The sequence below is a fragment of the Mchenga conophoros genome, linkage group LG10, assembly GCF_057382185.1.
Source record: "Mchenga conophoros isolate Kocher_MC1m ecotype Shallow Benthic linkage group LG10, M_conophoros_male_GT1.1, whole genome shotgun sequence".
NCBI lineage: Eukaryota > Metazoa > Chordata > Actinopteri > Cichliformes > Cichlidae > Mchenga > Mchenga conophoros.
Genome location: NC_140535.1, coordinates 33,502,476 through 33,517,471, shown reverse-complemented (window position 1 = coordinate 33,517,471; position 14,996 = coordinate 33,502,476). Strand labels below are relative to the sequence as shown.

Here is a 14,996-nt window from a genome sequence, read left to right as displayed (position 1 = left end):
CAGACCCTCCCACGGCCCACCTCATTACAAAGAGATGTTTTCTGTGAAGCTGCAGCAGCGGAACTCATTACGGATAAGTTCTCAGTATCTACTTGTTAATCACTCCTCAAAACTTTTACACAAAGGCTTGTGTGAATGCATCCTGTAACATTTGTCATTGAGCTATACTTAATAATTCTAATAATAATAATTCCATACTATTAACACCTTTTTTCAGGTATTATGCCTTGTTTTATATATTTGTTTATTTTAGCTGTGTGCTCTCCTTTATTATTGAATAGGCAGAACACAGTAAAATGTAACTTTAAAAACCCTGGTGTGGAGACTTGGGTTTCAGCACCACGGACAGCGACAGTCTCTCAACAGATATCTGAGCTTTTGGACGATTAGGGAAGATGGAAGAATGCATCTGGAGTAAAATTCAGAAAACAGTCCACAGACTGGAAACAAAACATCCCAACAACAAACAATCCCAAAACATTCATTATTACTGGAGAATCCAGTCGCTGTAAAAGCAAAGCTGAAACACGCTTGTCTTCTTCTTGTGTTGAGACTCTGATAATCTGATAATCTTCTTATTTTGTGGGAAATCTGTTTAAATATTTTACAATCTTCAGACGGCTGATTTAAAAAAAAAAAAAAGTTTAACTTTATCGACCATCATGCACCCAGATGTGACGGCTCTTTGAAATGCATAGTCGCTGCAGCCGCCGACTAAACTATAAAATCTGCCTCAGCTTCGTCCACACATTTATGTTTTCTTAATATTTTCTTAATATTCATAGATTATGGTGAACACAAAAATGTCCTTGTGTACGAGGTCTCAGCTCTGCTTTTTCAGGACCATGGACAGCGACCCTCAACATGAACGTGCTCTTAAAAAGCCTAAAATAAAACTCTGACAACACTAAATCCTCAGAATACTGCTGAAATATTATTACTTCATATTTATTGTGGGATTCACTCCCTGGGGAATTTGCCACCTTGAAGCTCCAGCACAGGTTACTTCTGCTGAAGATGAGTTTCTTCTCTAAAACATTGTTAGATTTGTTTTCGTCATGCGTCACTTAGGAAGTGATGATCAAGTGCAAACCATCGCAGTCCCTTCTTATCGAGCTCAAATGTTTTACCGTGTCAGGCCACACGAGCTGTGCACGTCTCCGCTGGGATCAACGTTTTGGTTTCATTGTTTTTAACCAGTCGTTAAAGCAGTGAGAATTTCTCCATCCCTGCTTTTGTCTTCGAAACAGAACTTCCCTGCATCCCAGCTCAGCATCCATTTTTTTCTCCTGCCTCACCCATAATATTTCATTTTCCCCTCTCCCCTGTTCTCCCTCTGGTTCTCAGGCTCTCTGTTTTCCTCTCTGTACTTCTGGCAGTGCTAACGGGCTTTTCGAAGTGGCCTTCAGAAGCAGCTGGATTGCTGCCGGGAGCCTTTGGAGACCTGCCAGGCCATCATATGCCCCTCTCCACTTTATCCTCCTACGGCTGCCCGTCTCTGTTTCTCCGTCTCTACAAATTTTAATCTTTCTTTTTCTTGTATGCATCCATCCATCTATCCATCCTCCTCTTCCTCTTGCAGATAGTGTTTTATCCGTTCTCCTCCCTCTTCCGCATCCTATTTTTCATCTTCCTCCCTCCTCCGACTCTCATCCTTGTTGCTTCTTGTAGAATCTGCAATAAAATCATAATCCAATCTGTGTGGCACATGGTTCTGTCAAAAACTAAATTGGGATTTCATGAAGCTAAACTATCACAGTTCTCCACGAGTTTCTCTTCAATTTAGAAAATCTAATGATTGTGTTTCTATGCAACAGGTGGCCCGGCAGTCTATGTGAGCGCTTTTATGTCCAAGCGTATCTCTTTATTCTGTTATGTAGTTAAGCACAAGGTTTGTTTCCCCCCTTTGGCTCCTTTGGGAAGACTGAATGTTTCTGACCAGAAGACTGTTTTTACCTCATGCTATGTCACAGTAGAAAATATTTTGTATACTTTATATGTTGTACTGCTTTGCTTACTCCGAGCCACTGCTGTACTTTTGCATGATTCAAAATCAAAATAACCCTTTTAAAGAAGTCATTTAAGCTCCTCTCCTTTTCAGAGTACCTGCCTTTAAAGCAACTTGATTCTGATTTGAAGAGCAGGTGGGCGGGGTTTCTGTGGTGTCTGTGCTCACAGCCAGCCCCGGTCACACAGGGCTGTAGACCGCTCAGTGACCAGTAACCACTGGTTGGTGAGTGGCAGTCACCCTGTGAAACTGGTTGCAAAGAGGTAAAACCTTTTGCGATTTTGCGTTTCGGGTGCTAACAGATTGCACCGGTCACCCTTTGTTTTCATGGCAGATGCCAACTTGCCTCACAAACCTCTCACTAAGCAGAAGCAAAACTGTGAATAAAGAAAAACGAGACCCAAACTGGAAACAGAGCCTGAGGCTGGGTTCACGCCCAGGCTTTTACTTTGAAGGGGAAAAGTTTCTGGTTTTGGTTTGTGTAATTTCATGTTTCACTCCCTCTCAGTCGCTAGTTAGTGAATGTCTGCAGACGGCCGCAGCAATCACAGCAATCACAAGGTTTTGGGTGTGGTTCGACTTTGCTATCGATGCATCGTCCAGCTACTACCTTCATCTTTTAGGCCTGTATGAGCGAGGTCTCAGAATCTTTACATATCATAATAAATAGCACTTCATTCATTCATAATTGTCCAATTGAACTCCTTATTTATTATTGCAGTTTGCAGATAACTGCTTTAACTATTAGGATAATGATAATAATATATTTGCAGAGCCAGAGTCTGTATAAGTTTTTCTTTTTTTATGTTGCTGATATTTATCTATTTGTTCTGTTGGTTGGATTCATGTTTTTTGTCTATTCTCTTCACCGTTTGCTACTTTGAAGGGAACTGGAGAGTGTTAGGACAATATTTCAGTTAAAATTAAATATTTCTAAACATATGAAGAATAAATGGAACAAAATGGATCCTTTGTGTTTGGACTGTGACCCTCATTTAAAGAGAACACGAATGAACCAACGCCTCAGATTCAGTTTCATTGTTCTCAGAAAATGCAGCGCTTATTCCTGAAGCTCGGATACATTAAAATGAAGTGTTTGTCATTCAGCTGTGATTTCACTATGAGCTGGTTTCATCAAAGAAACAACAATACCCGTTTGATGAAAGGGGCATTCGATTAACTAATAATTTACAAGCGACGACAAGCTCCAAACAGTCGTATGTCTTTTGTTGCACTGAGAGAACATTATCAAGGCAGAGAAGATTACTCCAATTATATTATCGAAGAAACATCATGAGCTTGGAAACCACAACCTTTAGAATGACAGTCTGCAAAGTAAACTTATTAAAAGTGTTTGATTTAAATATATAGAAACCGTTTTGCTGCTTCTTAACTCTGAGCATTCGGCCACTTTCCCCCAGCGTTACGTGCACTTTATGGAAAAGCTGCAGGACTCATGTCTCATCTCAATTTAAATGAGTTGCTTAAATGGATTCTTGGTTACATGTAAATGTCCTGAAGCTCTTACCTGAGGCAGAGAAGGTTTTTGCTGGCAGAAGTTGTTGGATTTAGCAGAATTAGTGTTCACACAAAGATACCGATCACACTGTATAACAGTTTCATTTTTATTTCAGATAGACAGGAAACAATTCAATGACTTTAATAGAATCGAGTAAAAAGCAAAGTCAAAGAAATCTGTGCACATTCATTGTTATCTCTTCAGGTTCCTGTTCATGATTTGCTGCTGTGCTTCAGATTATTGTCTCGTTATATGAATCAAACTGATGGTGTCATTTTTTGACTCGATTATACTTTGGTCAAGTCGATGACTGCACAGGCCCCGCCTCTGCAAAACAAACCCAAATCATCCTCCACACTGTCACGAACTTTAGCCTTCAACACGCTAACTGAAATGCATCTCTTGGGTTTTTTGCAGTTCCTCCTTGGGGTGATTTGGCAGTGATGTCTACTATTTGTGGCAGTGTATTAAACCACACACCTGAATGCTCCAGACCAGCAAAATGCAAAATACTCCTTCTTTCACAGAGGTGCTCACACTTGATGATCACTTATTCAGGTGGGTTTTCATACATACTTTCTGAAATCGTACTGAAGTACAGTTTCCAACCCCAGTGATGTCAGGCGAGGAGCAAAACTAGGAGCACGCTTATCATTTTCCCCCTCAACATTCATCTCGTGGTGCTTCACACTGGGTTTGTAGTGTATGGAGGTGACTGAAGAGAATATTTAGATGAAATGAACTGAACTGTGGTGCCTGTGGGAGAGTCATCTAGTGGCTTCACTGACTGTCCACACACTTACAACTTTATAAAAATCCTGATGAAGGAGATCCAGCTCTAGTACGAGGGGATGAAAAGGATGTTCAGGTGATTTTAAAAAATAAATAAATTAGAGCAGCGCCAACTATCTAATCGACCGAATTCACATCAGTTAAAGCTTTTGATTTTTACCTGTAGGGTATCCTACCACAGACAGGCCGAGATTTCTGATAACGGTTACAAATCTTACCTTAAATCAAAAAAGATCTGCGCTTGTTTCAATTTGATGATGATGGAAAATTGCTGACAGAAGCCACAGACCTAAAGATTTCACTCTCCCTGCAACATATTCTGGTCTTTCAAGAGCTTTTGGAAACTGAAGGATTGTCACAAAAGAAAAAAAAACAATCCACCAAGCTTGTTTACTTGTAGTGAGGGGATAAAAATCATCCATTTGAGGCATCAGGCTGTAACTCACGCACAAGATTGTTGGCAGCTTCGCTTTGAAGCACCAGTTGCAGCACCAAAGTGTTTCCTAATGCAAGATCTGGTAATCAGTGACCTCAACAAGCAATCTGTCAGCCAGTGGCTCGTCTAAAAATGTTTTTCCTCTTTTCTTTTGCCAAATTCACATCAAACCGTTCTCTCTGCTCTCCTGTTTCCTTCACCTTCCCCAGACAGATCTGTTGTCTTACTTTGTGGAGTTTTCTTTGCACAGATCATCATCCAGCCCTTGTTTACGTCATCCCACTGCTGAATCATTAGCATGCTTTCACCAACACCAAACACTACCACAGGCAATAGTTTTGCATCCCTTTGTGGGCTTTTTTAAAATTTTTAGAGCCACAAGTCAGGCACGTAATCCCAGTGTGTTAGAAAAAAATGCATATTCACTGTCAGGATGCTTCTGCAGTGCATGTAAACTGATGAAATATGGAGCAGATCCTTGCTGGAAACATTAAAAGTGCTCAGTCACAAAGCAAAACTGAGACAAAAACATGTGTGCTCCAGGGCATGTGCACACTCGCGCACAAACATAAAGGCGCAGACGTGCAGGCTGAATATTAAATCTTAACGTCTTGTCAATATTTACATCTTTGGGGAGACTCGCGTTTCCGAGTTTCGTGAAAAATAAACCGAAGGGCGGCAATCGCTGCTGTGTCCTGCATCTCACACATGGAGCAAATATAAACGGCAACATGTGGCTTCCATGGCGTCATCATAGAGACCAAGAGTATTCGTGAACTATCTATTTTAACTACCAATACATTCTTTTGACATCAAAGTTTGAATAAAGCAGCAGGAAACAAGAAACAAAGCTTTACTGTGACAGTAGCTGTGTTCCAAAACCTAGGCCGTATCCTTCGAAGAACCCGGCCTTCGTGGTCTACGTGGGCCGGGTCCTTCGAAGACTGAGAAGGCCGGAAGTGCGAGGCTTGTGAAATGGGACGGTCTAGCCTTCAGATGTGCATCACCAGCTGTCTCAAACATCTCACACTTCTGTGTCATCAGTTTTCTGTTTGACGATTATTCAGCTGTGTGAAAACTATAACTCTAATCTCAGCTAAACTGATTTACTCAGGAACAAATAAAACACTGAAAAAAAATCATATCATGTTTAACCTGAGTAGTGAAAGACCGCGGGGGCGTTGAAAACGATGTGCCGGGAGTTCACTGTTCTTGCCGGCTCTAGTGAGCTAACCCCCAGTTAGCTATCGTGCGGGTGGGTAACAGATGTCACCGAAAACGTCGGAGCACTTTTACAAATATGCGATGTCTTGATAAACCGAGTAGATATTTGAAGTTTGCACAGCTACATTCTCTCCTGAAAATATCTTAAAAGTTTATTTTGTGACCCAGAAAGAGTAATAAGAGTGATATTCAAACTAAGTAGCTGCCGCCATTGTTGGAAACTAGAATTGGCTGGGCCTAGCTATGAATTCTGGGATATGCTGGGCCACGAAGGATACACCCGACCCATCCTTCAAATTTGGGGAAATGAAGGACGCATTTGTCCGCCGCATTTGGAGCAGCCCTTGAATTGGGACAGCCTTCACCGTCTGGCTGTGACGTAATCGGCCTTCAAATGCAGCCTCCGAAGGATGCGGCCTAGATTTCGGGACACAGCGAAAGTCAATACTGTTGTTTCCTGTTTGGCACTGAAGCGACTGAGGCGGCAGAAATACGGAGCCACAGCTGTTTTACCCAGGTGTCCATGTGCTATATATCACAGACTGTATATAAAAGATAGACATAGCCACATCATATATTTTTTAAAGATTTATAGATTTTGTATTTGGTTGTGTATTTCTTTATAAATCCAAACATGACCATGATCAGCTAACATTATCACACTCTGTTGACTTGCTGCAATGCATAGACACAGCTACCAGTTAAGTGACAAGAAAATACTGGAATTTAAACTAAAACTATAGCACAGTTTTCTGGAACGGGCTGCACAGTTACATGGAAAGCAGGCTGTATCATCTGTGCTGTATTTGTATTTTAAAAGTGCCGATTCTACAAAGACAGCCAAGAGGTCCAGTCCACTGACTCAGTGTAACTGTGGTTGGTACCTACATGTTAGACAAGTTTAGACAAGACCCTAATAAAGGAAAATGTGTAGATATATACTCAAGTTAAAAAGTTATATAAAAATATCAAAGTGAGCCTGTTCATTTACTGCTCTTGACAGTGCTAACGGCTCCTCTTCCCCTCTTCGTTCACGTCAACTTCTTCTCCCAGATGCTTTGTTGGATTTGCTTAACAGTCATGTTTGGTGCCAAGTTGCCATCTGAGCCACATTACAGTGAACCTTTGGGCTCTCCAGTGTCACCTCATATCACAAAACAAATAAGACCTATTCCTCAGATGAATCTGGAGCCAGGTGCTGATCCCAAACCTGACCTGTGCCCTCAGAATCACACTTAGATGCTGCTCTAAATCCTCACACGGTGCAGTTGACATGCCTGGCAGTTTGTTGTCGTTCCCGGGTAGCCTCTCTGTTTGCTTCCGTTTGATTTCATAAAACCATTTTGTGTTTTCTCGCTTTAGGAAACACGTGTGAAATCAGTCAAACGGTTCTGGCAATATGACAAAATGCGCCACCAGAGTATAGCCGACTGCTTCTGGCTTTTCTATTCATTTACACCAGCACAGCAGAATCAACAGTAAGCAGCGTCTGGCGCCCATCTCAGCCCAAAGCAGATGCTGCGTAGGCCAGAATTCAGGAGAGGCACCTGTGCTTTTCCGCTCCACTTAGCTAAGAAACACTGAATCATCAGTGCTGGAAAGAAATTGAGTGCTTTGCTTTAGTATTGCACTTCATTACTGCACACTGCCATAGTACATTTTGGAAACTTATCTCTAATAATCTAATCCCGGGTATTCACACTCATTCACTCTGAATGGCCCTTATCAGTTGTTATGACTCCTGATAACATCTTGTTGTACATTCTAGTAGGTTCAGTGAGCAGCTATCGTCGTTCTAATCAGTGACAAACAGAAAGAAACTCAGATGATCTGGCAGGCCTGTAGAAGTCATGTGCTCATGTTAGGGAGGTCATCAGGACTGCTAACATTGCTCTTTAAGAAAAGCTGGAAGATCTATGGACACTAAATGATGTTATACCAGAGCACTGAACCTGTTAGCAGCTGTGAGAGGCCACAGACTGGTGATATCTCTGGGAGAGATGACTCATAATGGCCATGCAAAGCTCTGATTATAGAGCGGCAACAGCAAATATGGAAGATATCTGTGTTGAGCTATTACATGCACATGAGGCACTTTTCTGACTGCCATAATAAATAAACTCCACCTGGGGAGCACTTTTACAGAGTGCAGTCACTATCAAGGCATTCAGCTTCGATCAAACTCACCGAATATTTTTAACAAACTTCTTTTTAATCAGATTGAAAACATTTGAGATGATTTCGGTTCCAGAGTAAAACTAAAACAGCAGGAATAAACACTGAAGTGACACTGAAAGTGTCTGTGGAGAAAACGTGTCTTTAACCTGCAGCCCTCATGATGACCAGCAGGAGTCTGAGAAAATAACCCAACTTCTTACCCCATCTTGGTAATAAGATGAGATCAGTGTATTGACTCAAACAGCAAAAGCAACGATGGACTTCCACCAGACACTTAAAATATGTCCAAATATTTTGTGCATTAAAACATTTTTCTGACTCAACGGTTCTTAATGCAGCCACTCGCCCATTTCACTGGACAAATTTGCAGCATTTAGTTTTTCAAAGCAAGCTTGATTTTTAAATTCTAATAAACAGATGTGACCAATCAGACCGCTGCATTTAGCAGCACGTGTGCTCGTAACTCAAATTGTGCACCAGCACTGAAATCTCATTGAGATGGAAATAGTGAAATAATCCTATTTGAGCTCAGACACACAACTAGACGACTCGCTGAAAGTATTCGTCTGCCTCCTCAGACGTGGTTCCAACTGCACTCACATGAGCTCAAACTCTGACATCGTCAAATATGTACAAAAGTAGTTGTGACTGACCTGCACTGAACTCCTGGATCCAGCTATGCTGCTGCCACTTTGGATAAACTCAGGATTCCCGTTTCTTCCTTTTCTTGTTCAGGAACATCAGGATCAGCTCATCGTCGCTTCATGTCGACTTCATTTTTTTCACAAAAACGCTACACGCTCTGTGTGTGTTTATATTACACAGCGAGTTCAGATCTGGTAAATTCTGGATAATTTCGTGTTCGGTGCGTAACGGCCTTTAAATGTCCAGAATGACACCAGTTTTTAATCACTGCAAATGCAGTCCATTTACTTTTCTTCTAACTGCTCAGATTAAAGTTGAAAGGTTCTCAAGCCAAGTGTGGTCCCACTGTGGGAAGTGTGAGCATGACAGCATCTCTGTGCAACTTTCACTGAAGCATAACAAACTAAACTCAGGGTGTTTCCTCCTAATCGTCTTCCAACTCGACCACATTCCACATGATAAATTTGACTTTGCAAGACTTGAGAAACAAAAAATCCAGTTTTAAAACATCAAGCACTCAAATACTCAGCTTGTCACGCTCTGCATGTCCATCATTTATATACAGTCTCTGTGGTACCCATCACTAGAGCTACAGTGACTAACATACTGAAGTACTGCCATCATGAACACACCGACTGTTGTCACATACACCACCCCCGGGACTCAGCACTGCTCAAGCACCAAATACACATCATCCATTTCAGAAGAAAGATCCAGACATAAGAGTGCTGGCAGTGCTTTGGCATGTAAGGAAATTCTACTTCATGTTTAGCAGAGAAGTCTCTCTTCCAGCACCGCTGTGACGTTGTACAGATACACTCACACAAGCATGCAGGATAAGAACAAACACACACATAAAACAACACACATGCAGAAATTGAATCACGCACTCACCTCAGTGTATAAGTGTGCTGATTCGGAGTTTCTGACAGGGTCTGGGGGATTTCTCTAATCACCTGGGATGAGGAGGTAGAAAGATACGGTCAGCAGGTGAAGGATGGGCTGCCTCTAAGCTGATCATCTCATCCCAGACCTATATTATTATTTCCCAAGTTTCTCCAATTAGGGAGTGCTGATGTGGGATCAGTGCACAGATCTCCCACAGTCATCGCTTTCAGTACAGAGAGAAGAAGCACAACCGGGAAGAACCGAGGGACCGGATCAGCAGAATTCCTCAGAAATCCTTCACAAATGAAGCTTCACAGAACTCTGGAGGTTGTTTCGACTCTCCGAGCCCTCATTTCAGCTTAAGTGAACTTTGGCGATTTCATGTTAAATCCCCGCGGTTTAGTCTTTTAGCAACGTAGCAGGTGGCAACAGAATATTAAAAAAGCGATATAGCGATTCATCACCTGCTGTGGCTTCTCTTGATGCTTCCGTATAGACGAAAACATTAGTAAACAAACTTAACCTTGCTTTTTTAATAAGTCCTTCGCCAGCTCTGCTTCTGTTCCTCTGTTTTTAAAAGTGTCAGCAGTTAAACTTTCCTTTGTTGCAAGAAAAAAACTTATAATAACCTTATAATAGATTGCACCTGTCTGTCAGGTTATCGTGTATCTGAAAATAACAGAGCCGGAAGGTTTTTTTGCACACTGCAGTGGGGTTGAAAAAAGGGTCATAAGTCACTGATTTTCTTCAAAAGCTGAATCAGTGTTTATGATGGATTGCTGTGTTTTGACAGCTGATATTGTGGCATCAAGCAAACACAACACAGCAAATGTGATTAAAACTCACCATCACCCAATCAGAAATATCTTTTAATATTAGACCAAACAAAAAAAGAAAAATTAACACCAATGCTTAGATTGAAAAACTGAGTAGTCACTAATTGCTTGCCTCAAACAAATCAGGGTTTGATAAATGGTGGAGGGAAATGAATCATATATTTACATTTTGTTGTTTTTCTTCCAAAACACAGGAAGTCTGTAATTTGGTCTGTCTGAATTAGTAAAACAAAGCAGATACTTTCATCCATGTTAGGTTAGCCTTCTTAAGATTCATGAAAATATCAAAAATTGCATTAAAATACAATAACAACATGCCAATGATACATATGGTTTGTTTTAACTGGAAACGAACACCCTGATCTTTTCTTATCCCATCTGTCCTCCCCAACCTCACTCATGGTCTCACGGACTTTGTGGCTGAATAAAGCTCGCCTCACTTCCTCCTTTACTTTCATCATAATTGTAAAGACAGTTAGAGAGCACCAACAATATAAAGGTCACAGTCATGGGTCAGAGTATGCATCTTACATAAATGACCGTTGACTTTCTCTCATGGGAAGATGTTTTATACCAAAACATGAGCAGAAGAATACCAGACACGCTCCGACCTAGAACCGGACTAAGAAGTGAGAAAGAACTACTTTCATGAAAGAGCATACGAATAACAGAACCAAAGTCATTTAATTAATATGCATTTCATGCTTTCACATGATATTCCATGCCGTGAAAGATACTTTGGGCACGACTGAACCCAACCATTCCCCTACAACAGTGCAAGTTCACAACAATCATATCAAAGCTTTTTATAGTTCAAGGCAGAGGAAACCCAGTGAACAATCCCAGTGATTTGCTATACGGAAGCTTCAGTGGATTATGAACGAGCTTCTGACATGAACAGATCTCCTGGACCAGCAGCGGTTATGCTAGGTTAGCATGCATTAGCTACCGTGGTCTGTTTACTTACAGCAGCTGTTTGGTTTCCTGCACTATAAAACTGTGCTTTAGCTTCACTGAATGCAGTCTCCAATGTGAGGTAAAGATTACATTAAATGAATACCATCATATATAAACTAATGTAAACATATAAAATAAAAATAGTGCACAAAATGAACAAAATATGAATCATGGGTAATCTCGCCCTCTGCAGAACTGCTGTACTTTGCAGCACTTTTATCCCCTAAAAGAAATCTAAGAATGACGAGAAAAGGGGAAGAAAAAGCAATTTTTTGAGGAGAAGTTGCTTTACTTTTCTGAACACCTCCTGTCTCTTTACATGATCCCAGTCTGACTTCTTGATGTCGAGATCAGGGCTCTGCGGGAGCTTGATGAATTAATTTTGGTCCAAGAGTCATGCTTGATGGTGTTGCATGAAGAAACAAATCTGATCATGTAGTGCATAAAAACATTTACACAGCGTTCTACATTCACTTGTACAGTCGCCTTTGTCTCTCGCATTTTTAATTAAAATAAAAATAAAAATGGAGTTTCGAGCAGCGAGAGGCGAGTCGTGCATTAAAGTGTACCAGCAGCACTAAGTGTTGGGACTCTGTCGTACGATGATCATGATGATGCATTGAGGTTGAAAAGCTATAAAAATATTCTCCAGCCACAAAATCCAGTGTCAGTGGTGACACACCTGAACTGGATCCTTTAATGGCTCCCTTTTAGACCGGGGAATAAAAATACTGTTTAAGGAATTAGCAGCTCAGCGGAGTGGAGATGTGCAGCATATGGAGGTTTAAAAATGTGGACGAATCAGCAGCTTTTACTTAACAGCAAGTCATGAAAAAGCTTTCAAACTAAGACTCATTGAGTGCGCACATGGTTTGCAACAGTCTCGGTGTGGATATTTGCATATGTGACAGAACCTAAAGTGACACACATAAAGCGCATAAGCTCAGCTGGCTCCGTTTAAAGGAATAAAGGAACACTCCAGCACTCACACCACACTCTGCTGCTGCATAATTCCTCACATGTATGTGCACAGGATTTTGCTGGTTATGCTTAGTGAACGTGGGTGCAGGTTGCATAGCCTTCCACGTGGACTTGTGTGTTATATTTGAACCTAATTAGTGGAATTAGTTTCTCACTTTGCTATCATGAACAGCATGCACTAAGACTCTAAGAATAGAGAGTAACCTTTTCTAGGCACAAAACTCACCTACTACACTGTAGTAACTTCAGATTTCAAGATAGCCAGTGCAACTTGTGTGGTCATGAATATTCAGACCACTTTAGCCTTTGCAAAGCTCTCCTCGGGGCTTTGAGAAAACCTTGCCAAATTGAAGGAAAAAACATACTACTTGAAGTAGACAATGTGTGGGAGCTCAACACCAATTAAAATCAAGAGCCAGTAAGGAACAAAACATTGATTTAACCCTTTGTGTCAGGTAAGCAGGCATTAAAGAAGAGAACAACTTCTGTCATGTTTGATTAATTTAATGGCGATCGTGGCTCAAGAGTTAGGAGTTCGCCTTGTAATCGGAAGGTTGCCGGTTCGAGCCCCGGCTCGGACAGTCTCGGTCGTTGTGTCCTTGGGCAAGACACTTCACCCGTTGCCTACTGGTGGTGGTCAGAGGGCCCGGTGGCGCCAGTGTCCGGCAGCCTCGCCTCTGTCAGTGCGCCCCAGGGTGGCTGTGGCTACAATGTAGCTTGCCATCACCAGTGTGTGAATGTGTGTGTGAATGGGTGGATGACTGGATATGTAAAGCGCTTTGGGGTCCTTAGGGACTAGTAAAGCGCTATATAAATACAGGCCATTTACCATTTAATGCATTTAGCAAAAGTATTGCATCGTGTCCATCTAAGAGATGTTGATGCAAGTGGAGGAGTTCATTATTAGGCAGTAAACTAAAGTACATCTAGATACCAAAAACTTTAGAAGTGGACAAATCAACAATCTGATACTGTCAAGGCTGCGGCGGCAGTCGTGTGGTGTTGTGAGTAGGGATGGGTACCGGTAAACGGTAGTAACCAGACCGAAAAGCAGCGCACATTTCAGTGCTTTATTTCGGTGCTTTATTTCGGTGCTTTTTTTTTCCTGAGATGTGATACACTTCAGATTCTAGCCAATCATTTTACGTTTCCAAGGATAGTAGGCGGGCCCAGGTACATACGTTCTTTTAGAGCAGAGCTACAGATTAAAAATGCCCAAGGCGAAGCGGTCAAAACTCTGGCTGTACTTCACAGCAAAAGATGCAAACTCAGCAGCCTGCAACAAGTGCTTTAAGGTGATACTGTGCAAAGGAGGTAACACCGCGAATCTGATGAAACACCCGGCGACGCATAGCGGGGTTTTTTTTAAAGCCGAGAAATGCACCGTACCTACTGCGGGTGTGGTGCCTGTTATCGGTCCCGGAGTTAGCAACATCCCCCAAGAACCCGACGAGGAGAGTCCTGGCCCCTAGCCCTGCCAGTGTAGCAGAAATGATGACGGATGATGATGGCAGCAGCAGCAGCCATTCTTCTCTGCGTGAGTAGCTTAATGTTGTTCGTTCTTAATTTCCGTTGTGTACTCTAACCACATTATTACATTAATGCACGTAAGGTGAACTAGCAAACACCGTAATGGATACATGCGGCTGTCTTCTTGTTTGATGGCAGATACTCCCTTCACCCTGGCCAAAAAGGTTAAAATGACCAAAGAAAAATTCAAAAACAGTTAAATATGAGAGGCTTTTGGACAAAGTTTGTCTTTTTTCCATTGTTCAAGCACTGATTCCAGCCAAGAGTGATACCATATATGCCCCATAGCTGCAGAAAAGGTTAACATTGTTATCTTTTTACAAAAAAAAGAACAGCTAAACATGAGAGGTTTTTGGACAAAGTTTGTGTCCTCCATTCTTTAAGCACCAGTTTGAGCACCGTTTAAGCACCAGCACTGTTTCAAAAGTACCGATTTGGCACCGGTATCAGATAAAACCTAAACGATACCCATCCCTACTTGTGAGGAATGACCCAAAATGCTGGCACTGGATGTTATGCAAGTGAGCTTTGTTGCAGAAGGTGAAGACAACAAAAGCGAAGGCAGAACTAAAACACAACCTACACTCGGAAAAACTAAAGAACAAACCTGAAACCATACAAAAACAGGATGAAGAGCTGAAATGGCACGGAGAATGTTGGGCAGAGATTACACCAGGTTACACAGACAAATTGACAAGGAACACAGGCGAAAACACACAAGGTAACGAGTGAATGACACCATCTGATCTGGAGAACGCAACATCGTCTGTCAAACATGGTGGAGGCAGTGTTATGGTTTGGGAATATTTGACTCTCAATAGAACCGAGTCATTAGTGTTTATTGATCGTGCGATTGCTGATAGAAGTAGCAGGGTTAACAGTACAGTGTACAAGACTATACCCTCTGCTCAAACTCAGCCAGTGTCTGCAAAATTGGTCCTATAGCACAAACTGATTATGAGTTTCTCGAGGCAAAATAATGGGATATTCTTCAATGGCCAA

General features: G+C 41.7%; 1 protein-coding gene across 2 annotated transcripts in view; it reads right to left on the bottom strand.

The window, feature by feature from the left end:
* The window catches only part of sgcd (sarcoglycan, delta (dystrophin-associated glycoprotein)), a 421,531-nt gene that overhangs the window by 247,680 nt on the left and 158,855 nt on the right, over positions 1–14,996 (bottom strand). The window contains exon 2 of one of the 2 annotated variants that reach the window (XM_085289871.1): positions 9,697–9,758. The exons of the other annotated variant lie outside the window; for it this stretch is intronic. The gene's annotated coding sequence lies outside the window, so the exon portion shown is untranslated. The remainder of the gene's footprint in view (positions 1–9,696; positions 9,759–14,996) is intronic. 2 annotated transcript variants of the gene reach the window in all.